Raw genomic sequence first — 26,844 nt, 5'->3', positions numbered from 1 at the left:
AAGGTCTTCAGGCACTCCAAAATCAGGGGAACTACTGCCTCTGAGGGAGCATGTGGAACGTTTTTCATAATAAGAGAATAATTGTGCTCACAATGGTCATCGCTAACAGAACCAAAATACTACTGGGAGCACATAAGAACGAGGGAGTGACATGAAGATGAAGAACCAAAAAAGCCAGAGGGACTAATAAAGTATGAATACAGCAGAAAAGACCTCAAGGTGCTTAATAATTGTTTGGAAAGGAAAAAAAAAAAAAAAAACAAATGCAGCCCCAAAATACAAGTCACCATTTAAAAATCTTTCCTAGAAATCCCATTTGATACTATTTCTCCTTCCTCTGTCCCCAGGCTTCTAAATAATCTTTGTTCTCCTTTAGTTTTTATAGTAGCTTTTCTTCCTTTCTAGGTCAGAAAAAGTTGGAGAGAAGGCCAAGTCAGTGGAAAACCAAGAACTTAAGGGAGACACCAGAGAGCAATGGGCCCATCAAGAGCAAGGACACAGAGCGAGGCAGGCTAAGGAAAGCAGTATCTGACACCCATCATGGTATCACCACCACGTACCAATTAAATTGCCCAACTGCTTCCTTCTGTGGAGTCTGAGTTGTCCAGTCTCACTGCAACTGTTTCTTCTGGCCACTGTTCTGATCCAAGAGGGCAGTAGAGCCAATAGTTTTATTTAAAAGAGTCATGTGTAAGTAGAATGAAGAAATAGCCTATCAGCTGAGGAAGGTTGAGCCAATCACACAATTCAGGAGGTCACATGGAGGATACAATTTGAAAGCTAATCCTGAGCTTCCTGCTGGAGGGAGTAATGTAACCAAGTCCCAAGGTCCTGTTTTGTGCTCACATTTTTGGCCTGATAATAAGTATAATCTGTATTTAGTTACTATTAATTTAGTATTTACTATGTAACCCAGCAAATTACAGATTCAAAGACAGATTATGAGAGGTAGTATTGCAGAGAGGCCAAGGGCCAGTATCCATGTCTGAGCTTCACCACTTGGTCAGCTGTATGACCTTGACAAGTTACTTCACCCTTCATGCTGTAATGACCTCGTCTGTGAAATGGAGATAGTCATTAGCATCTACAGCACAGGCTACCAGGTGGATTAGTAAATGTCAAAACTGGGAGTTATATACAGGCTTATAGAACTCCTACTCTTAACTAATGTTACAGCAAAGAGCCCCCTTATCGAATCAGCTGTTCTTCATCTATCACAGAGGCGCAGGCCAGGTCAGGGAAGAAACAAATTCTGCTTTGTATGGGCTTCTGCACTTGACTCTGTTCTTTTTATCTAAACATCATTCATTCATTCATTCATTCAACAAAGACTACTTTGCCACTGTAAATGAGATTCAGTGCCATAAGAAACATAAACAGTAATGTTGCTCTCAAGAAGACAGGCTGAGGGGCTGGGGATGTGACTCAAGCGGTAGCGTGCTCGCCTGGCACGTGTGCGGCCTGGGTTCGATCCTCAGCACCACATACAAACAAAGATGTTGTGTCCGCCAAAAACTAAAAAAATAAATATTAAAAAATTCTCTCTCTCTCTCTCCCCCTCTCTCACTCTCTCTTTAAAAAAAAAAAGAAGAAGATAGGCTGACAGGAGAGATAAATTTGTATATAGGAAACACTCCAATAAGGACAAATATGTATTATACATTTGACTTGCACTCCTCTGTACTGTGAGATCCGAGAAAAGAGAGCTGAACTGGCTGTTAAAGAGGAAGTAAGGAGCCTAGCCTGAGGACAGCATATGATTCTAAATAGGTGGGTTGGGAGCCAGGCCAGTGTAGGAGGTTTGCAGGTACAGAAAAGAAAAAACCTGAATGAATATCAGAGCCCTTCTCAGATGATACCCTATAAACATTCCATTTTTCAGTACTACTTTCTGAAACACAGTTCCCATAGTTTCACTCATGAGCATATGGGAAAAAACATTACATACCCAACCTAAGTAAGCTTTCAACAAATAACCTAGGTAAATTTCACCCTGGAAGCAGCTTTCTGTATGACATTAAAATACAGTCTTTAATATTTAGCATAATGTCCCATATAGTAGGTATAAGTAAAAATTTTTACTGATGAAAATAGCTATTTTTCCCCCCAGAGTATCATCAGGTATATTAGTACAGTACTAGCAGAAAGATCAGAAAGCTTTTCAATGGACAATTAAAATAAGTGACTATTTTACTTAGTTATTTGTACTCAGTTTGGGGGTTGAACATTAGGATCAGCATCATGTACTTAAAATTTCCCCACAATGTTAATAATGGTGACAATGCATGAGGAGACAGCACTGATGATTCAGCACAGGGTCTAGAGATGAGGAGAGCAGCAGAAGTGAGGGTTCTCCAGTCTTAGTAGAGCCATTTCAGCACACCGTCTTTGTTTGGCTTGTTCCTTCCCAAAGTTAGTTTATAACCACTCACTCTGGAGTTTTAAAACATCACTAATTTACTCTTGAAGTAAGTTACTTAAGCCAAGTTTCTCTTTTCATTATGTGATGGTACCTTAAACACATTTCCTCAAAATCTTCAAGGCTTCTGCTTTATGAACATGATGGCTTTTTAATTTTTCTGTGTCTGCCCCATATGTCCTCTTTTCTGCACATTTTCTCTGGGCTGTATGTCCTCAGTAGATATTTCCAACCAACCCTAATACCACTAAAGGGAAAAAAGGTGGGTGGGAGAGGGCAAGGCTCAGAGGACTTGGCCAAGTCAAGGAAAGGAGAGTCCCCTGCAGGGCCCCATCAGGTTGAGGACTTGCCAACATCACAGGGGTGGCCCATCTGAATCCCTGCCAGTCACCTAGGGAAAACAAAAAGAAGACAGAGCTGAGAGAAGAGGAGGGAAAAAAAGAAAAAGAAAAAAAAAAAAAAAGAAAAAGAAGAGGAAAGAAAGAAGGGGGTGGGGGAAGGAGGAAGGGAGAGAATTTAAGGTAGGGGCATGGAAGGGAGGAGGGTGGTAAGAGGGTGACAGGCAGCCAGTGGTAGCTGCTGTCCTGGAGCAGACACGTGGATTTATGACTTGCTCTTCAGTGAGTGAACCAAATAAATAACAGTGAGTCTCATTAACGAGGTGCTCTAGGAGAAGAACTGTGGCGCTCTCATTCAGATGACTGTCTGATATTTTTAACACCCTGTGTGAGGCTTGGCTGGCAGTGAGTGTCAGTATTTCACTCGTAGTATGTGGCGAGGGCTGGTAAGTTCATTTTTTTCCCCACAACTCAAAATTCTGGGTAAGGCAGCAGCAACACAGGTAGACAGACAGAGGTCAGATAGAAAAGTGATTTCCTTTTAGACTTACTCACAGAAAAATATCAAAAGTTAAATAATCTAAATGGAGAGAAGAGTATTAATGCATGTTTTGTAAATCAAAGTTAAAAATTAATTGTCAATGAAAAAGTAGAAGACGGAAAATACTGCAGTGCAGCACTTAAGGTTTAAAATTTTATTTTGTAGCCAGCCCTAAATGAACAGTTCCTTAAGGGTTCTGTATGTTTTCAATATTCACATGAAATTAAAATTCTTGAACATGTCACTCTCAGTTCTCAAACTGTTCAATGTAAATCAAAAACTGAAAATGATACCAGTTAACTCTTGGGCTGATGATAATTACAGTCATTGAAAGCAAACCAGTTTCTACCAGATGTTGGGAGTTGTGAAGGACAAAACTGGAAAAGAAGTTTCTCTTTGTCCATGTTTGTTATCTATAACCACACAATATCCCTGCTGAAACTTTACTGTGACAGTACATCCTCCTTCTTATCCTTTGATATCAACTTGTAGGAACTAGATTATAGAGGAAAGTGCTACAGTCACAAGATTCACCAAGTTTTATTTTTTAAAAAGTAACAATATTCTGGAAGGGGTGAACAACGCCAGTCAAATCCTTAGTTAAGGACAGAGAGAAAAAAAAAAAAGTCAAATCCTAATGTGGTTTGAAAGTACATTCTTCTTTCATAGAACTCATCCATATAACTTATAAGGTAACACAGCTATTGCTTGCTAAACAGCTTCACAACCATTAAAGCTAGTTAATCATCCAGAATTCATGTAAACGATAATGTGTATTTTATCTTTTATCAGTGTAGGCCATCTTCCAAACAACATCTGTAAAACTGTCAGATTTATTATATGCTGCACAAATTCACTTAAAGGATAATACAGTTGCTGAAATCCACACATAATAAAGTGATTGAACATCAGATCTGTTGCTAGCTCTAAGAAGTATCTGCAAAAAGTCAGGTACTCTCTCAGAGTCCTTACTTTGAGATGATAGATACAATGAAATTTATATGGAAACAAAACACAAAGAGCTGCATAAACAACTTCTCTTATTAACACCTCTATGAGGAGTACCTACCTGTTAAATCATCTAGTCTAGCTCTTGAGGAGAGCAGAAAGCCCCTACAGCTTCCAAGGCCTTCCAGGTTGTGGGTGTGTGCGTGTGCGCACGCTGGGAATGGAACCAAAGGCCTCCCACAGCCTAGACAAGCGCTCGCCCACTCAACTACATTCCTAGTCCTCCTCCTCCTTTTTTCTGAGTTCTCTTTCCGAAATATATATGAAATCATCATGTAATGTGTCAATTGATTCTACACAAATTTTTAAGACCAATAAATGCTCAAGCAATATAAAAATATACATAAATCACCACTTAAATTCTTCTCCATTTCTGTTCTACTAAACTATAAAAGGATAATCTTCCAGAGAGCTGTAATTGCTCAGATGCCCTCCTTAAAGCTAAAGGTACATTCTGTACTGATTTATCAAAAAATGAAAACATTAGCTCATTCTAAACTCCAGTTTTTCCTCAAAGTATACTGTGTTCTGGGGGGATCCCTTTATTATACAAAAACAAATTTCTGGGCCAGTCTCTGATAAGTCTAAAGAAACATTGTATCTAATGCTTCAATAAACAGAATGTGCTTTTCAGCTGTGGATTCCTGAGAAAAGTAGAAAACAGTGGGCCAAACCTTGGGAGCTGGTCAGATGACACAGATAAAGACACCCAATTGATGGAGGAGAGGAAACACCTCCTTCCAAATAGTGTTAATTGGCTAAAATTACCCAAAGCAAACATTATTTTGGCAAGACCCAAGTTTTGGCAACAGTTAAATAAATACTCTATGCAGACTATGCAAGGATATATTTTTGAGGCATACAAAGAAAGAAGCATCATATGTGCAAATAAAATAAGTAGAACTATGTAGATTTACTAAACAGAGGAATGAGAGCACATGGGAAAAAAAAATCACTTTTTCTTCCTGCTGGCAAACAAGTAATGCATTGAACACAGTGACAGAGGGTACTACATAACATTTCAAGATATTTTAGTTGGCAAAATGGTATAATATTTTCCTCCAAAGCATTATTACTCTTTTTACTAGATCATAAGAACACTTTTAATTTTATCTTTATATAACACTATGGCACTTCTTGGTTTTCACATAATAGAATTTTAATTTATCTCACATCATACAGTCTGTATTATAAACAAACTACAGTCTGTACCTAAAGTTTCACTCATAAAACTGCACATTAATTCATACAGTGACAACAGTCAGCATGCAAAGCTAAAGAAGACTCACTGCAAATAAATCCAGAATAAAAGACATCTTATTTGGAAACAAAAGTTCAATACAACTTTCTAGTTTACTGCAATATACTGTACGTTTGACTTTTGAAATAACTGCAATAAATGCCAGACAAAAACTCCTCTCATTAGGACATGATTTTCAATAGTAAAATACTAGCAGTTTACAGTAGGGTACAGGATTAAAGAAAACAACATATCTTACAACTACAGCTACTCTCCAAGTAAAATGGCTTTAGTACCTACCTTCTGCATGCTGTATCCTAGTCCACGGAACAGTAATAACAGTGTATAAACAAATGTTTAAGCTAAAAATTCCTTCCTTCTCAATATGCTCTGCTCTTAGATTTACTTTTGTATAATGGCCTCAAAGTGGTATATTAGACAGTAACTAGAAGACAAATTCCATTTTCTGACTGAAAGCCAATAATACTCATGAATTTTTTAGCTGAAAGACACTTCAAGATGCCATTGGGAAGACTGTAATAAACACATTAGGCTGCAAATGGGCAGCAGCAGCTCTTTAACACATGCTGCAATAATCAAATAAATGGCTAACTTCATGTTCACTGGTGACACAAATATTTTGCTGTAACATTTTCATCATCTACATTTCTCTTAAAGGAGGAGGAAAAACTCTCTTAAAGACTTGTCGGAAAAATTCAGTGCAGAGTAGCAGAGAGCTGTTCTATACTCTTTACTAACAGGGAAAATGTCTAGTCTGACATCAGTGGCCTGAGATGGTTTCTACTTTCTGAATTCTCATAGACTAAGTTCCTTAACATAGCCAGCCTCTGGGCTGCTTATATATCCAAGGATGTCAGCTGGTGCTAATATGGCCAAGAATAGCAAGACTAGGTTTTAATAAGGCCTCAGATGAGAAAACATCACAGGAAGAAGTTGCATTCCTCCCATAATGTAACGTTTTCCTTCCCTTCCCAGCAGGGTATACTTAGTCTCTATTTAGTATTCTGAAAACCAGTTTTCACTGAAGGCTTAAGCATTCTGGAAAGCAGGCAAACAAGAAAATAATGTAGTATTTATGTTTGATTTTCATAACTTATTCAGATTAAAATTATTTTTTTTCTGGTCTTTTTTTCCTTTCTTTTCTATTTTGGTGGTGGTGGTGCTGGAATTCTAGGACCTTTCTATGCTGAACAAGCATTCTACCACAGAGATATACCCTCAGCCTGTAATTAGCTTTCTTTATTCTGAAACCCATCTTAAATTTCTTTGAGATGAAAAATTCCTGAACAGATAAATGAGTCCTCTCCGATATGTTTTCTTTTGTTGTTTTTCTGGCTAACATGTATTGAAAACTTATGAGTTAGGCACTCTGTACATATCTCCTGCATAAAACCCCATCTTGAAGATATATTAAGGTACGTGTGTGTATACATAGAGACATGTATCTATGTCTGTCTATCTATCTTAAACATCATTTAACCTCTCTGACCTGTTTCTGTTTACCTAAGTCACAGAAAATAAATAATGGGTCAGGATTCAAATTCAGGTTTAATTAAAAAAAACTATCACTTGCTGAGTGCTTAGTATGTTGTCAGGCATACCCTATATATTTTGCATATATAAATTTATAATAACATGATTAGAACTATTTTACAGATGAAGAAATTGAGGTACAGAAGAGAGAATTTAATTTGACCAAGGCCAAATGGAAGTTTTAGTTTGCTTTTATAAGCAAATCCAAACAGTTCCTCAATTCTTAACCACTGTAATGTGGGTACTGAAGGTTCCTATTCAGTACTCTTAATACTTTCACTGAGAGAGAAATTTATAAACTTGAGTTTAATTACATAAATCAGTATATTTATATTTTTTCCCTATGGTCCTGGGGATTGAGCCCAGAGCCTTGTGCAGGCTAAGGAAGCACTTTACCACTGAGTTACATCCCCTGCCTCAGAAATCAGTATATTCTACTTTAACTTAGTAAATAGTGGCTACATAATTTGAAAGATTTTTTTGTTTTTCTAAAAATGTTCCAATATCATTGCAAAATGCAAAATGATTGTTTCTATAAAAGACATACACATTTTAGAATCACCCGTCCATTCCTCCAATAAATAATTAATGCTTCAGGTACTGTTGTAGACATTGGGGACAGAGCCGTGACACAGCATACAAAAGTCCCTATCCTCCTGAAGCTCACATTCCAGTGCAGAAAGGAAACCATGCCTCAACTAATGAGCAATTATTCCCTGAAGACAAAGGAAATACTGTTATTACTGAATTCAGTATGAAGTTAATGAAATAAAACCAGCTAAGAATTTTCTCTGGCACACCAAGAATGCTCAGTTTCATTCTAAGCAGTTAAAAAAAAAAAAAAGTCCTTATTTGACATAACCAGAAAGAGTAATAGGTTGATTTAAAAATTTAGTTATGAAGAATAATTATAGAAAATGATACATACTATTTTAATTAATAATTTCATCTTAACACTCAACATGAAAGTTTAGGTATTAGTCTTCATTGGAATTTCAGTGCTTATCTTGCATAAATCAATCCATAATTAAGACAATATTATTTCCAATTTTTATTAAAATAAATCTAGGACTTATAGACACTTAAGTGTTCTTAAAAGTTCTTTTAAGTCTGGGTTTCCATTCTTGTTTCCTAAGCTTATTATGAATGTGCTGCATATATCCACTTAGTAGCAAGTTTTGTCCATTTCATATTGAACCCAATTTCATAGAAATGAATGTATATTTTCAAATGCATGTAATAGGTTACATAATATTTAATTAAATTGTGCAATTAGAATAACAGGTATAACTGGCATAAACTGATTTGGATACAATCTAGCTCTTGGTGGGTACACCTGGCTGCAGAAATACGGGGTATACTGGAGTTGCCCACCAGCCTATGGTACTCAGAGGTGGCTGCATCAGGTCTTGGTTTATAGAAGAGAATGCAAATCAAGGGGATATTCCATGCTATGAGTCCAACAGAGACTGATCAAGAAAATCAGAATTCACACAGAGTTCAACTGAGAGCAGAGGTCATCAGCCCTTCAACAAATATTACTGGAATCTATTATGTACCAAGCACAGTTCTATGATTTAAGAAATATAGCAATGAACAAAACAGACCAAGTCCATGACTCTGAGGTTCCAATGAAAAGCTGGTAGTCGAGGGATCATAAAACAAATACAATATTTACTATATCAGATAGTGATTAAAGCTATAGATATAGCTTCTTTATTGATAAATAAGGTAGGATTAGGACAAGTTTAAAATAGAAAGGGGTGAACTTGGGCATGGTAGCACACATCTGTAATCCCAGCAGCTCAGAACACTGAGACAGGAGGACTGCAAATTCAAAGCCAGCCTCAAGCAACATAGCAAGACTCTGGCTCAGTGGTTAAGCACCCCTGGGTTCAATCCCCGTTAAGCCCCCTCCCCATCATCCAAAAAAAGGAGTTAAGGGGAATTTTCATATAGTCCTCTCTGATGGGTGACAACTGAGCAATCTTTCTAAGAAAACTAAGAGTCACAATTTATTATGTAACCAATAAAGCAAAACATATGACTTCTCTCATGTAGAAGAAGAAGAAAAAGGAAAATATAAAATCAAAGGAAGACTAGTAGAGGAAAGGGACGAAGGGGTAGGAGACAGGGAGGGAGGAAGGGGAAGGCGGGAGAGTGATATTGACCAAATAATATTGTTATATTATGTGCATGTACAAATGTGTAATAATAATCCCATCAGTATGTATGACTATATGTACCAAAAAAAAAAAATGAGGGGAAAAAGTAAAACATAAGAAAAGTTGTACAACGGCACAGCTAAGAGTACATCCTCTGGTGTCAACTTTGGTTTGGAATCCCTGGAATACCAAAACTTCATTATATGACCTGAAGAAGTTATTTAATTAACCTCATCAGATCTCAATTTCTTCATTTGTAAAACTGGAAAAATAATAAGATATAGTGGCTGTTGAGAGTAGGAAATATAAAGGAGTCTGGCACATACTAAGGGCTTATTTAATTAAATATATATTATTTGAATTTAATAGTATGTGGATATTTATGAAATAATCTAAGCTGTTGGTGAAAACAGTTGGAGAGGAAAATTATACAAAAAAAAAAAAAGAAAAGTTACCAAAGTATTAGCAGTCAAATTATTTTGATGAGGACTATGAGTGTAATTAAAAATTTATTATTTCCCAAATTTCTTTTCATTAATACATCAGAGTTTTATGAGTGTACAGTAAGAAAAAAGAAAGACAGGAGTGGGAGAAGGAGGGAAGGAAGGAAAGAGAGAAAACTGGCTGTGCTGTTGGTAAAAACAAGTCCTCTCAAATCAAAGAGAGATTCTTATAAAAACAGCTCTTTAAGATGCAAATTATAAGTGTGTATATTGCTTTCATACAGATTTTCTAGAAGAACCCTCAAAAGGTGAACCTATTGTACTCTAAGTTGCATAAAGACTGCCTGAAGTGAGTGAAAAAAGAGATCATTTTACTGATGAGATTTAGCAACAAAATCTGAGGTATAAATTATTTCCTTTGGTCAATCAAGGGCTATTTCTATAGTAATTTCCAAACCCCCATAAGTATATAATAACTGTATACTTATAATTATATCTTAATTTACATTTCTCCAAATTTATCCTAAATTCTTCCTTAACAGAAAGTCAGAAACTGATAGTTGAGACTCTTTACTATATCCTATGCTCTTTAACTTTATGAACTTTTTCATGTTTCCTCCCATATGTGACTCTTTTAGAGCAAGAGCTTTTCAGCAAAAGTTACAAAAATACCTTACTTATTGTCATGAATAACTGATGGTTCCCAGGCTCTTGTTCTGAGCCCACATGGAATATTACAATTAAAATGACACTTCTTCTGAATCAGGGCATCCTCCTAGCACCCACCTTCCTCATCAGGGGGCCCAGTGCAGTGCCAGGGGCCGCTGGCCTACACTGCTGCCTCCCACCCAGTCATTGATGGGACTCAGTTCTTCTTCCTTTACTCCATTGCACTCACTCAACTCTCACATTTTCTTTAGAGTTCTTTATCTCTAATTAACAGGAGAAGAAATTAGAGCCAAAACTTTTTTTTTTTTTTAAAGAGAGAGTGAGAGAGGAGAGAGAAAGAGAGAGAGAGAGAAAGAGAGAGAGAGAGAATTTTTAATATTTATTTTTTAGTTCTCGGCGGACACAACATCTTTGTTGGTATGTGGTGCTGAGGATCGAACCCGGGCCGCACGCATGCCAGGTGCGCTACTGCTTGAGCCACATCCCCAGCCCTAGAGCCAAAACTTTTAAGCATGCTGCAGGGGAAAAGTACAGGACCTAAATTAAGGGCCTTAAAGTTAGAGGAAAAAATAAAATATATAGTTATAGCCCTTTTGGTAGTATAAATTACATTTCCTTACTAAGGTAAAACACATGCAAGAACTTTTATTTTTTAAATATGCTTTCAATGTTCTCTGTTCTCTACCATTCTTCTATACAAGTGGAAAATGAAGATGGAGGGAAAAACTGGTTTGGGAAGACCTCTGGTTCATCTTCTCACCACACAAATTCTTACACGTACTTTTTGTCAAGTCTTATGATAAATCTAAGCAGTATTTGCTCTGAGGTAACGGCTGTTATTAAAAAGAAAAAGAGTGGGGTGCAAGGTGCATGCCTGTAATCTCAGCGACTTGGAAGGAGGCTGAGGCAGGAAGATTGTCAAGTTTGGGGCCAGCCTCAGCAACCTTAGTGAAGCCCTGTCTAAAAATTTTAAAAAGGATTGGGGCTGTGCTCTAGCTCAGTGATAGAGTGCCTCTGGGTTCAATCTCCATTACTACCACCACTAATAATAATAATAATAATAATAATAATAATAATAATCATTACTATTATTTTAAATGGCAGCTCTGGATCAATAGAGTCCTGTAGTCTCCAATCCCAAATCAACTAAGCACTTTTATTTGTAACTAACACAACTACCTACAGAAAAATTTGAGAATTACTTGAATTTAAAAAGTTATAAGAATTAATTATTTGAGGGGCTGGGGTTGTGGCTCAGTGGTAGAGTGCTTGCCTACTATGCATGATGCACTGGGTTCAACTCTCAGCACCACATACAAATAAATAAAATAAAGGTCCATCAACAACTAAAAAAAATTTTAAAAAAAGAATTATTTGAAAAGAAATGTTAAATTACTTTCATATCTGAAAATGTGAGCTGAATCGATAAAATTAAACATTTATTTTTCTTTCTCAAATGTAAGATTTTAGTAATCATCAAAACTAACCGTAATGTGAAGTTTATGAGAGATTTCTATTTCAGCTTAAGTTTCAAACCTGGAACACAAATAGTTGTCTGCAGAAGCATAATCATATTGCTATCATTAGGACTTCCAACAGAGCTCAGTTCTAACTTCAAAGTAAGAGGCCAGAGAGCCCTCTAGTTTGAGGGAACTTTGTGAAATATACACAGTAGCCAAGAAAAGCTAGAAATGCAGGGTTTTTTTTTTTCCCTTTGTGGAATAAAATTATAACTAGACTCAAGATTGATAGTTTCTAATTACCCTTTGGGTAGTCAGTACAAATTTAAACCCAAATGAGCTTGAAGTATACTACAATAATAAATTGATGGGCTAATAAGAGCAGTCTAGAATAGGCATTAAAAAGATTAAACAAACTTCTCTGCTTTTATAATGTGTTGCTTTCCACCTTTGTTTTTAAAAATTTATTAATCTTAAAATGTTTTTGCACTAAAAGAACAAAGAACACTTGTTTTGTAAAGCCTACATCTTGTTTGGCCATATCTTGCAAGTATTAAACACACAATGAAAATTCAAATAAATTAAGATAATTGCTTGACACCACAGAGATAGTTGACAGTATTATATTCCTTATGTCTGGTACCAAAATCAAAGGGATCAGAATTCATTAAGCTGTGACTGAAACCTTGGTTTCAATTGGGTTAAAACGATGTAGAGAAAACTAATCCAGGTCTCAGAGGCCTAATGACTCATTATATATGTGTTCATAAGCACACATGTATAATTTCTTTAGTTTGGTGTTTTCTTTTTAAGTTAATATTTCAGAACCAAGAGCAGTGACTATTACTTAGGGCAAAAAAACATTTGGATGATTAAGTTTAAGAAGGTTAAGTTTATAATTCATACAGGTCTCCTTTTGATATTAAAATATAACTTAAATTGCAGGCTTTTAACTTAAAATCTATTTTCATTTATTTCCTTCTGATGTTCAATTCAACTGTCCTGATAATTATAGAGTAACTGCTAAGGGCAAATTACTGTGCTCCGTGGACACTGCACTACAATCACTGAGTAAGAAACAGAACTCAATATCAAGAAATGGAAAATATAGGAAGAGAATACAAGTAGAGAACTAAACAACGTGGAAGATAGTATACATGACAAGTACAAAATGCTAATGGGGAGAATTACTTCTTGTTGCAGGGGGACTTGGCAAAGGTTTTGTGAATGCCTGGGCTGGGTTCTAGAGAACAGATAGAATTCTTCGAAGTGAAGATCGGGTGGTGGTGAGCATGTACAAGATGACTTCAGGACCTCAAGGGGGTGGGCATTTGAGAAAAGAAAGGCTGGGCTAGAAGTGCTACAATAAGTGTGTGGTTAGCATGGTCATGGGACCTGCAGATGGGAGAGTCTAAATTCTTTGGCCCACATTGCCACCAGGCCTTGGTTGGTGCTGTAGTACCCTACCCAAACCAGAGCAGCCCTAGAATTGTGCTTCTCAAAGTGTCACCTAGGGGCTGTCAGTGATTGATGCCTTCTGGCTCTAGACCAGCTCCCTGAATGACAGAGAGAGATCTAGGCTGGGCCTGGCCCTCTGCCTGTCAAGCTGGCCCTGCAATGCTGACTCCATGAAGCTGAAGAGCGACTGCCCCAAACTTCAGAGAGTGATTTTCCTGTCCCACCCCAGTGACCTGATATCGGATTAACTCGTAGTTATCACTTTTATCTGTGAGGGAGAATAAAAGGAAAGAAAAAGCAGTGGGCATTTTTATTCATTCAATTCAACTTAGTTACCAGGTTATCTGGTTAAGAACTTACTTTGCAAAGCTTGAAAACTTTAAAAGCTAGAACAAGTAGTAGTAGTTTCTGTTAGTTTAATACGCTGTAAGTACAATGAAAAGTTTTCAGCTAGAGATGGTAAAATCGCAGTTATGTTAGAGAGAATAGCATGGCAGTGGCATAAAGACATTTCTGGCAGTGTGGGGAGGAGAGGCTAAAGGACAGCTGATAGGAGGTTGCAAAAAGCCACATATGGTATGATTGCATTTATATGAAATGTCTAGAATAAGCAAATCCATAGAAACGGAAAGTAGATTAGTGGTTACCAGGGGCTGGGGCGGAGCGGGGGGTGGTTGGGGAAATGGAGAGTGACTGCTAATGAGTACAGGGTTTCTTTTTGGGTTGATGAAAACGTTCTGAAATTAGATAATGATGATGGTTGTACAATGTGAATAAACTAAGTACCACTGAATGTATACTTTGTAAGGCTAAATTTTATGTTATGTGGATTTAAAGTCAAAAAAGCTATTATTAAAGATAAACAACCCAAAACCTCCAGAAAACAACAACAAAAACCATAAGCAATAAAGCTTGATGCTGATAACCTTGCTAAACTATGCAACAGGGAAATGGACAGTCTGCAAGTATCTAGAACACAATTCCAAGCAAGAAGCACCTCTCTAATAACATTCATCCCAAATGAATCTTCCTTCTTATTTTTGCGAAAGAGATTAGAATATGAATTTAATTTCTTTTTTCTTTTCCTTTTTGTGGTAATGGGGATTTAACCCAGTATATCTCAGTCTTTTTTTTTTTTTTCTGAAACAGGGTCTCTGTAAGTTGCTGCAGCTGGTCTTGAACTTGCTATCCTCCTGCCTTGGTTTTTTGAGTTGCTGGGATTGCAGGCATGTGCCACGAGGCCTAGCCAAGAATTCAAACTTTTTTTTTTTTTAGAGGTTTTTGTATAATAAAAGTAACACATGCCTCTAGTAGACAGTTTAGAAAATACAAAACTTTATAAAGACTAAAACAGCACATATTTTTACTACAGAGAGAATCATTAGGTAATGATTTTAAAAAATTTTTCCACTTAATATTTTTAAATGTATGTGCATGTACAATTTAAATTGTACATATAATTTTATAGCTGGTTCTTTTGTGTTTTCTTAATGTTAGCTACTACATTTTTTTTCATGGCATTAAATGTCTATAGGTTTGGGGTTGTGGCTCAGTGGTAGAATACTTGCCTAGCATGTATGAGGCACTGGGCTTGATCCTCAGCACCACATAAAAATAAATAAATAAAAATAAAGTCACTGATGTTCTTATGACAACATGCTAATATTAAACTTATAGTTAACAGTGTTAAAAAAGTCTTTATAAACACAATTTTTAATAGTTTGATAATATCCCAACATATGAATATAGCACAAAATATTTAAAAAATCTTCAATATGTAACAGATTGTTCCACTTTTTTGCTACTATAAATAATACTGCAATAAATATTGTTTATTAAAACTCAATCCACATTTCTGACTATTTATCTACCTACAATAGTCTTAGAAATGTAACTTCCAGGTCAAAGAGTGTAACCATATTTAAGTCTATCCATATACATTGTCAAATTATTTTCCAAGAAGGTTGTATTAATTTACAACCCCCTTGGCAGGAGTTCTTCCTCACAATTAATAGTAATAGGTTCTCTAATTTCATAAAAATGCCTCATTAATTTGAAGATTATGGCATGACAGTGTTTTAAAATTTAAACTGATCTGGTAATCGAACATCTTGGAAATGTTTGTAGCACTGCATTTTTTACTGATTGAAGAATATTGAGTCTAGGTATACTATAAATAGAGTTAAGTCCGTTAGGCATTTGATATAATGCTGGTAAGGACTTAAAAGCAGAATGTGAGGTCTACTGGTTGTTCCCAAATTTGGCCACTAATGAAACACCAGAGCTTTTAAAAAATGCAGATTTCTGGGCTGGAGTTGTGGCTCAGCGAGAGCGCGCTTGCCTCACACTGGATTCAATCCTCAGCTCCACATAAAAATAAATAAACAAAATAAAGATATTGTGCCTGTGTATAACTAAAAAAATATTTTTTAAAAAAATGCAGATTTATGGCCAGTCTGGTGGTTTATGCCTGCTGACCCAGCACTCTGGGGGGTTGACCTGAACCCAGGAGCTCAAGGCTACCCTGGATGACACACTGAGACTCCATCACAAAAAACAACCCTCCCACACACATACACTTCACACTTCCTGGCTCCACCCCATTAACGCAGAATCCCCTCAGGAAGGACCCCAGGGCACCAGCTGAAGCCTGCAGTGCAATGATTGGGAGAGCAACATTGGAACTACAGGGCTGTATGGCAAGAGAAAACGAAGAGTGGAATATGTTAGTGGAATAACATTCTTGCTGTCAACAGATTACTTATCTTTTTTGGCTCTTCTGACAGGTCATTACTTCTTCTACAGTCCAAATCCACAGAAGCTGCTATTTCTCTCATTACACAGACAGCAGGCAGAGGCGCCGGGCCACTCTCTCCTTCCTCAGAGCATCACTCTATTTAGAAGAGCCCCTATATAAACATCTCTCTCCTCTGAAAATACCTTTCTCTACTCATGCAATAGGACACCGATATCTCCCTGTCTGTCTCTGAAATTCACCAACATTTACCCTCTATATTTAACTAAAGCTTTTAGCATCTGATGAGTTCTTCCTCTCTGGTCCAAATTTTGTCTTCATCGTGAGTGATTTTGGAGACCACGCAGACGAGCTAAATATTACCCATATCTCTCTATTCCAATTAACTTTCCCTCCACTTCACTTCACTCAGGCTGCCTATTATCACACCTTGAATCCTATTATTGCCCAGGTTTTTCCCACTTGAATGCCACTTTTTGTCCCCCACCTCCTAAGCAGAGTGGCTTTCCTACTGTCTTTCTCCACATAACTGGCCTTCAGTGCACAAAGAATCTAGTATCTTGCCCTTTTCACATCTCCTTTTCTTCACTCCTAGTGAATCACTTCTTGCCTCAGGACTCTTGATTCCCTTTCGTACCTCTCAAGGAATACATTCTCCAAAACTTCATCCTAAGCTGTCTCCACTCCTAAAAGAGGGCAGCTGAGCACTGATGGAGAATATCACACAGCTCTAGGGCAAAGGGTCCCACAAACATTCCAAGAGTTTTTTTTTTGTTTTTTTTTTTTTAAGAGAGAAGAGAGAATTTTTTTAATACTTATTTTTCAGTTTTCGGTGGACATAATATCTTTTATTTTTATTTTATGTGGTGCTGAGGAACCAATCCAGCGCCCTGCGCATACCAGGTGAGTGCGTTACTGCTTGAGCCATATCCCCAGCCTCATTCCAAGACTTTTGAAACCGCACGGGCTCATAGTCTTCTGGCAAACCCTGTGCTTTGTTCTCAGGTCAATTCCTTCTATATACCTCACCAAGTATTTCCAGTTTATACAACTTCAGCAAATGCCTATTCCATCTGATTTCCCTCAACTTGTGTTCCTCTTACCTAGAAAGAAATCTGCCTGTCTTTCACATGGCTCTGGTGTCTCTGAGGATGTGTAACACTTCTTCCTATAAACATGAACCACTTCAAGCCATTTCTGTTCCCCTCTCCACTTTCTCTGAGACTCTGCTGTAAAAACTGTGGCTTCTAAGTCCCATGTTTTCAATTTCTTCCTATTTCCACCTGTACACAGGTCCCTGGAGTCTGAATCTTCCAGCTACCATATGATCTTACCTTCACTTCCACACCTACCCAGAGAGTATAGGTCGGCAATACCATAAGTCAAACTCGTCCCTTTCCCCTTACTCTACAATCCAAAACAAGTACCTTTCTCCATTAAATCTGCCTCTCTAGTCGTCATGACACACCAATGCCCAAACCTTCAGAAAATAAAGCATACGGTATGTGATATCAAACCCCTCCACTGTGCTAAAACATTCACCATCACATCCTGGCAAAGCCCCCCATGATTCCTCCCAGAATCTATCCCATGACACAGTCCTCCACTGGTCTTCCTCTTAAACCATTTAACCTCTTTCCCATCTCTTTTATGGGATCTTCTTCCTCTGTGGAGTAACCCAGGCTTCACCTTGACCCAATACTCGTCAGTCAACTTTGTTTTTAAAATTATTTTTAATAGGTCAATTTAAGTATTTAAAAATATCTTTTAGTTGTAGATGGACACAATGCCTTTATTCATTTATTTGTATTTGGTGCTGAGGATCAAACCCAGTGCTTTACACATGCAAGGCAAGTGCTCCACCACTGAGCTACAACCCCAGCCCCTGAAGTATAATTTAATGCTAGAAAATTCACCCTTTTAATGTATTTTAAAAGTGTTTTAATTTCTTCTCAGAGATGTGCAATCATCTCCCTAATTCCAGACATTTTCATCATTCCCAAAGGAAACCCCCATACTCATTATGCAATCGCTCCCCATTCCCTCCTCTCCCAATCCCTGGGAGCTACCAATCTACTTTCCATCTCCATGGATTGCCTAATCTTGACATTTTATATAAATATAATCATATAATATGAGACCTTTTGTACCTAATTTGTTTTAATTAGCATAAGATTACTAATCAGGAGTACGATAGCATGCATGGATCAGTACTTCTTCCCTTCTCTGGTCAAATACTCTACTGTATGGATATACCACCTTCTGTTTATCCATTACTCAGCTGATAAAGACATTTGGGTTATTTTTACTTTTTCACTATTATGAACTTTTTCACTATTATGGAATTTGTGTAGAAGTTTTACACAGATAAATGCTTGCAGTTCTCCTGGATACATACTAAGGAATGGAACTGGAATCATATTGGAACTCTATGGAACTTCCTGAAGATCTGCCAAACTGATTCTCAAAGCAGCTACACCATTTTATATTTCCACCAGCCATTAATAAGGGTTCCAATTTCTCTACATCTTTGCCCACATTAATTATTTTCCTTTTCTTATCATTGCCATCCCAGTGGTCTTGAAGTGGTACCTTATCAAGAGTTTTATTTGTATTTCCCTAATAATAATGATAACAAACATCTTTTCATGAACTAATTTGTCTATTATCTTCTATGGAGAAGTATCTACTGAAATCCTTTGCCTATTTTACAATGAGGTTCCCCAATGATTCTTAACACTGCTTTTGGGTTTATAAACCCCTCTGAGAATATGACCAAGTTAAAAAACAAAACACACAGGTATAAAATAAGGCATATAAATATCCTAACAAATCCCTAACTCATTTACACCATTTGTAGACCCTGCAGATGAAGCACCCTTGTTTTATATCACAGCTTCTTGATCATGGCTGCATATTTAAAAATCATCTGGGGAGCTTTTTAAAAGTACAACACTACTATATGATCCATCAATTCTACTTCTAGGTATGCACTCAAAAGAATTAAAACAGGGTCACAAACAGACAATATGTACATCTATAATTCAAGCAGCATTATTTACAATAGCCAAAAGATGAAAACAACCCAAATACCCGTCAACACATGAATGAATAAATAGAATGTGAAGACACCCACAACAAAATGCTATTCAGCCTTATAAAGGAATGAAGCACTGATTCATGCAACAACATGGACAAACCATGAAATCCTAAGTGAAAGAAACCAGACACGAATGGCTACTTATTATGTTTCCAACTTATGTTAGGTATTTAGAATAGACAGATTCACAGAGACAGAAAGTAGAACAGAGATTATCAGGGCAGGGAGGGAGGGAATGGGGAGTTAATTGTTTGATGGATGAGTTTCTGTTTGGGATGATGAAACTGTAGAAATAGATAGCAACAACTATTGCACAATTTAGTGAATTATATATGTTACTGAATTACACAAGGAAAAGCATTAACATCGTAAAATTATGATATATAAATTTTACCATAATAAAAAAATCGAAAAACCAACAAAAATTTAAATAAACATAACCAAGGCACTATCTAGATACATTAACTCAAGAGATTTTAGATGTGTGGTTTAATCATCACTATTTCTCTTAAAAGCTTTCCAGGTAATTCTGATGTTTCAACATGACCAAGAACTGCCACTCTGTAGCCTCTTTGGTGGTGCCACCTGTCCCATTGTTTCCCAAAGTCCTTCTTTCCAGCCTTACCTCTCTAAGGTTCTATCTAAAAAGCTCTTTTAGCTTCCATCTAAAAAGCCAGCCGTCTGCTTGCAAACTGAGCTCATCCATTTCTTTTTCCCACCCCCAACACATTTCCTACCTGGAACACATTCTACTGAACACCCTTCCTCAGACTTCTGTATTCTTCTCATTAAATCAATAATAAGGTAACTTTGTCTCACAAATACTCTCAGGTCCCGGCCCTTGAGACCCTCCTAATCATTGCTGCTTCTACTTCAGGTCTTCATCATCTCTCACCTAGATTATCCAACATGTTTTCTTAAATCCAGACATTTTCCCTGCTGAAATCCCTCAGTGGACTCCACTCCCTCATAGGGAAGCCTATGCTTCCTCAAATGTCATAGAAGATGCCGTGCGATATGGTCCTTCTTCTATGTCCAGGCTTGTCCCCTGTCCTTTCTTGTTGGCCCAGTACCACTGCACAGGTGCTCCTCCCCTACTACATGCTCTCTTTACCTCAGTTCTTTTGCTGGTCCTGTATAGAACAAGCCAAATGCCCCTTCTATTCTTGCTCATTTTCTAAGAACCTTGCTCATAAGATCCTAATGCCAAAGATTAAGTTGCCATCCTTTGTCTTCAAAGTCTATCGATAGCCACATTTATCATAATTATCTTCTGTATTTCTTTATCCCTATCAAATTTTAAATTTCTTTAAGAGAAGAAATTATACCCTCTTTATGCTTTTTTTTTTTAAATCCTAGACCCTTATCAGGAAGCCTGACACATAAGTACTTAATGTTCATGGTATAAATTTATAAATTGCTTTTACAAACAGCTATAGAGTTTACATCAAAAAAGGTTTTATCATTTTATCTAGTAGTAAACCTGTATTTAAAAATTTCACCCTCACAATTAACTCTATGAAATAATCATCACCGCCATTCCCTGAAAAAGGAAACCCAAGAAACATGTGTATGGTCAACACGGTCCATAGGTGGTGGAAGCTGGGTCATGGTTGGGAGGTGGTGGAAGCTGGATGCTGTCTGCCTTGAGGTGCGCACTCTTCCTTCATCAGCACATGGCCTTGTTCCCTGATGTGCTGCTTCTCGCTGTCTTCTTAATGCATATGTCTCACTCCCTTGTAAATATTTCCTTTCAGCATTTTCCCCTATGATACTCTGGTATCTTTTAAAATTTAGGAAAGCATTAGTGTGTTACTTTATAGTTTTCATAGCTAGCGTAAGTGTCACAAGGCCAAACCTAGAACCTTGCAATGAAATAGAAACAATTTAACTGTATGAAGTTCTGATAAAGAAAAAAACAAGATGACATTCATTTGGTTGAAAATATCCAAGGGATTTTAGTTCATTGCAAGTTTAATATGATTTAATGAAATGACTTGATTCTAAAAATAAAATAAAATAAATTTACCCGTAGACAGCAAGAACAAAAGCGAAATTAAAATACTGTGATTCAGATAGAAATTATCAGATTCCATGTTGCTCCAGAAGATTCTAATAGGTTTATAGGGAATTTAATCAATGAATAAGTGTGTGTTTGTGTTTTAAACTATTTGGAGGAGAGGGAACATAAACAGGTCAGAAAATACCAGCTACGCTGAAAGAACCTGTCACAGAAAAGGGATGCCACATTGGCAAAATGTGCAATTTGAAAAACAGAGAACAAAACATGTTGAGTATCTTTTATCTGAAATGATTGGGAGAAGTAGAATTTCAGATTTTGGAGCTTTTTTGGATTTGGAATATCTGCATAGACTTTTCCAGTTGAGTATACCCAATCCAAAAGCCCCCAATGCTCTAAAGTATTAGGGCATTTTGGATTTTCGGACTAGAGATAGATGCTCAACCTGTAATACAGCAGGTATTTGGTAGTTATTAAGCGTTAGACACTGTATGAGGCACTATACTATTTTATTTAATTTTTGGGGTCCTATAAAGCTTATCTGTTCCCCATTTTCAGGGGAGAAAACAGATTCAGAGACATTTACTGACCTGTCCGAAGTCTCAAGCTCCTAAGCTGTGGTATGAGTCTTTAACCTAAGATTTGACTGCAAATGTCATGCTTTGTCCACAATTCTTTATGCTTCCCAATAAAAGCCATTAAATAAATATCTCAAAATGGCACAATGACACAAAAAGGAAATGGCCTAGGCAAAACATTTGAAAACTGTATGTCATCATCCTCCAAGTTTGTAGAATGTCCATCCCTAGAGATCTCTGGCTGTAACATCATGAGAGGAATGGATAGCTGTCACCAGGATTGCCAGATATAAATAAGGTCAGCATCAGAACATATAGCTAATTTCTGGCCCTCCAATATTAACTGAAACTCCACAAGAGGAACCCAAAGCTGATGACTCTCCAATGCTACGAAATGAAAGAATCAGAGTTTTTGTTCTTTCTTCTCAGCATCGCCAAGGAAGTATGAATTTTCTTTTTCTCTGAATCTCTTTTTGAGTCAGTTTTGTGCTTTTATTCATTTCTAAGCCTAAGACTTATCTCAGTATTTCTACGTACTAACAGTAACCAACAGTGAATAAATATATAGTACAGTACTTGACTGAACCGCAAAATTTTACAGAACCTAGGTGGTTTGAACATTCTGAACAGGCCGACTGTAATCTCATGATCTCAACTGCATTCCCATTTATCTTTATATAAGTCCAGTGAAACATTGTTCTTCACATCTCACAATAACTGGGTTGATTTCTCTTTACTTGGTGTCTTCTTCTCACAATAATCCTGTATAAGAAACAATTTGGTACTTACGTCATCACCTTGCCATTCCCTAGCTAATCCTAGGTGCCTTGACAACATTTCCAACCAAGTACACAAGAAAATTACATCCCAGAATCTAACACCAATGGTGTTTGGGTTTCCTGGGCAATTAAAATAATCTGGAGGTGACAGATCAAACCAGGGAGGTCAAAAGGAACTTTTAAAGGGTCATTACAGAAATTCTACTTCAACTCTGCAGGTAAAAGCACATAATTCAACACTGATTGATTCTGATAAACATATATCCTGGCTTATTATCTAAATGAAAAACTAAACTATATCAAGAACCATGCATTAATTAAAAAAAAAAAAAGAATCAGAGGAATTAGGTCAGTCTTCTCATTTTAGATGTGAAGAAACTGAGATCCAGAATCTCAAGAAGAATCTTCTTGGTAAATGTTATATAATGCCAGACGCTGCCATGCTCTGTTCTGAACTGAACAATCCGTGTCCATAGACCTTCTTAAGGATGTGTGAGCCACTGTCCCACCGAGTCAGCCTTATCCAGTTCCTTACCTAGAAGACACCATCATGGTACTATGAGCTACTATTTCTCTGGTGCCAGTCAGGTCAGGCATTACATGTACAGGCTGACCTGTGACCTGAGGGGATCACTTGGTACAAAAGTTTTATCTGAAGACAATGGTAATTGCATGGGTGAAACACATTTTCAGTCTTTGAAATATATAACAGAGACTTGTTCAGTGGGAAAGCAGCTTCCAGATACAGAGAAAAAAACAACAAGATAATAAAGGTTCAAGGAACCACCAATAAGCCCAAGTTATGAGTCAGAGAAAAGATATGCAGGGAGAATGGAAAAGAGTTGGTTAGATAGCAGAAGAGAAGTGTAAAAGCAGATAAGGAAAGTGCCTTTGCCACCATAGTAGGCAAATATATGGTGGTTCTCCACCTTTCCCAGCAGAAAATCATCGCTCACACACAGTTTTTCCAGATTTCAATAGTTAGGCTATCACATAGATATGGAGGCTTTTGATCTGGAGAAATTTATAGCCCAAGACCTACAACTATACCTTTTCCACTAAAGACAGATGCCCTACTAAGAACAGTAGCCCTTGTTCACTGTCTCTCCTAACTTGCTCCCAGGGCCACTGAACCTGTGTACAATAATGGGCTTTGAAGTCAACTTTTGCTTTCACCATGTACTATCTGTGAAACCTTTGGAAAGAGACTTCGCCTTTCTGAGCCTCAATTTCCATGTCTGCAATATTCAGAAATAATATTTACCTCACATTTTATGCAAATTAAATGAGATAAATGAGATAAAGTAAGGCTGGTATATAGAAACTGTCTCATAAAACTAAACTGCCTTTATTATTGTTATTATTATCTAAAATACTTCTTCATTGTAAGTGCTACATAAGTAACACTTCCTGTTTCAGCAAGGAGACACTGTCTCCTCCTTCTGGCTCTTGAACTATAAACAAGTATCCTTTTGGGCAGTCTATCTAGGGCCACATTTTTGTATTTTTGTGCTTTTTCTGTTAAAAATGGTTCTCAAATGTAGTACTGAAGTGTTATGTAGTGTTATTTTTTTTGGGGGGTGGGGCACTGAGGATTTAACCCAGAGGTGCTTAACCACTAAGCTGTATCCCTAGTCTTCTTTTATTTTTTAGTTTGAGACAGGATCTCAACTAAGTTACTTAGGGCCTTTCTAAATTGCTGAAGCTGGCCTCAAACTTGCAATCATCCTGCCTCAGCCTCCCGAGTCACTGGGATTATAGGTGTGTGCTGCTGTGCCAGCATGTGTAGTGTTCTTAAGTGCAAGAAAGCTGTCATGCCTTACAAAGAAAATATGTTAGGTAAGCTTTGTTCAGGAGGGAGTTACAGTGCTAATGGCCATGAGTTCAATGTTAATGAAACAATGACATAAATAAAAATCTGCAATCAGAAATACAAATAAAGTTGTGTATTGATTGACTAGCTAAAATGTGGTAATCAGAGGCTCACAGGAACCTAGCCTGATTTTCCCCTTGGGACAACGGCTCAGTGTTTGCTAACTCAGAGTTTACCATGACTTTGTAGAATGTAACTATTGAGACTAACAAGAACAGACTGCAATGTATTATAGGTAGAACATGAAAATGGGGAACAATGTTTGGACCACGAAGGTGGAAGGGCAGACCCAAATTATGAAAGAGGTTTTTATGCCCTACCAAGTAATATGGATTCCTCTTGGATCCAAAACTGTATTCCACTTCCTGTTCCTTACTCTAGCACTGGTGTCGGCACAGACATATCATCTACAAGAAAAACTACTACTCAATGCTCTTTCCCTCTATGCACACTGTCCTTTCTGCTGTGAGCAGTGCTGATGACAAAAGTATATTGTAAGTCACAACACAGTCCAAAGAAACAGGTAAATTTAGCTGAGTATGGTGGTACACATCTGTAATCCCAGTGACTTGGGAGGCTGAGGCAGGAGGATCTCAATTTCTAAGCCAGTCTCAGCAACTCGGCAATTAAGTGGGTTCAATGAAAGGAGGAAGGAAGAAAGGAAATAAAGAAAAAGAAAAAATTAAATTCAGTAACATATTATATATTACCGAACATAATATTGTACGTCAAAATACTATCCTTTCAATATAATCAATATTTTAAAAATTATCAATGAAATATTTCACCTTTTCTTGGGTACTCTTAAAATCTAGTGCATTTTACACTTAGTTCAAACTAGCCAATTTCAAATACTCCAAAGCCACCTGTGGCTAGTGGCTACCATCATTGGGCAGTAAAGACCTGGAGTATCTTGTGAGGTACTTGGGGAATCACCTTGCTAGCCTAATCTCAAGAATCAGCTCCATCCTCATTGTCTCTGCTAAGGGTTCCCTGGTCAATCTTCTCCCCATCCCCAGTGAGAGTCAGTCATTCTTTTCCTATTCTAGTGAAGCACAATGCAAAATCTTACAATGAAGAGTTGTTAAATGAGCAAGAGGATTTAAGTGTAAGAATGAAACCAAAACTATTATTTTTATATTTTAGAAATAAGCCAATACATAGGAGGCTACAAAGGGACAAGTGATAAAGCTAAACCTACACTTCACTTTTCCATTCACTCTCAAGGATTCAATAACAAGAATTTAGTAGAGTAAAAACTTGTTTTCCAGAAAGAATAACACCACTTAGGAGCAAGGACACTGTTTGAAAATGGCTTGTCCCCCCAAACTCATATATTAATGATGTTACAAGGTAGAAACCAGAAATGATAACTGGAGGTGGACCCTTTGGAAAGTGATTGGGTTTATGTAAGGTCATTAGGGTAGCGGCCCGAAGACAGAATCCCAGTGACTTTATAAGAAGAAGGACAGAGACCAGACATACAGACACACAAACACGTGCCCTCTGTTACTTGCCATGTGATGCTCTGTGCCACCATGGGACTCTGCCAGCAAGAAAGTCTTCACCAGAGACCAAACAACAGAGTGGCCCAGCTTTGGGCTGTGTGTTCCTTCTGAACCTTAAGTTATACATTTATTAACCTCTTAGCTTGCCTTAGGTATTTCATTACAATAACAAAAATTGACTAATACAACTGTAAATCATTAAAGTTTGACAAAGTACAAGGAATCCCCATCTGAAAGAAAGAATATACAGACAAGAACTCATCTCTAGGGAATCTGCATGGATGTAAAATGATTTACAACAAAGCTAAGTCAGTGGTTTACTCTCCAATGTCTGAAAACAAGGATCTTAATTTGGATTCTCTGTGGTTTTTACACCTGAATGCTCCATCATAACAATGCAGTGAGTAAAGGACCTTGGAAGCAGCAAGGTCTCCTTATGCCAAGAAAAAAAAGGAGAAGTAGCTAAGTAAGAAAATATGCAACATGCATCTCTCAAATCCCAAACTACAGACTAACTGGTCTTCTCCCATCCCATTAATCTCGTAGCAACTCAGTCTTTCTCCTAATAATCTCTGCTACTTCAGGTTAATGCTCTCCCTCATCATATATCCTTCCTCTGAAGCAGATTTATAAATTAACTGTGAGTTAATTTCCATGAACAAATGTTTCTTTTTAATGCAGATCAAACACACTTTAAACAATGCTTTACTCTTAATATATATAAAATAAAACAAATGAAATTCATTAAAGGTACAAACATTTAAGAACAAAATCACTTCAACTTTTACATAGTTCTTTCCTTGTCCCTATCTTCATCCTTACTTCCTTCTACAATAAATGAGCAACTGGAACTGAATTCAGAACACATAGTAATTTGGAGCCTAGACTCAGAAGGCAAATAAGCTGGGTTTGAATTCTGCTCTGCTTACCTGGTAG

At 37.2% G+C, this 26,844-nt stretch overlaps 1 protein-coding gene across 3 annotated transcripts in view; it reads right to left on the bottom strand.

Moving 5' to 3' along the window:
- Positions 1-26,844, bottom strand: part of Ncoa2 (nuclear receptor coactivator 2) — a 263,190-nt gene that overhangs the window by 96,019 nt on the left and 140,327 nt on the right. The window lies entirely within an intron of this gene.

The sequence above is a fragment of the Urocitellus parryii genome, chromosome 7 (assembly GCF_045843805.1).
Source record: "Urocitellus parryii isolate mUroPar1 chromosome 7, mUroPar1.hap1, whole genome shotgun sequence".
Taxonomy (NCBI): Eukaryota; Metazoa; Chordata; class Mammalia; order Rodentia; family Sciuridae; genus Urocitellus; species Urocitellus parryii.
This window is presented reverse-complemented; position numbering and strand designations above follow the sequence as displayed.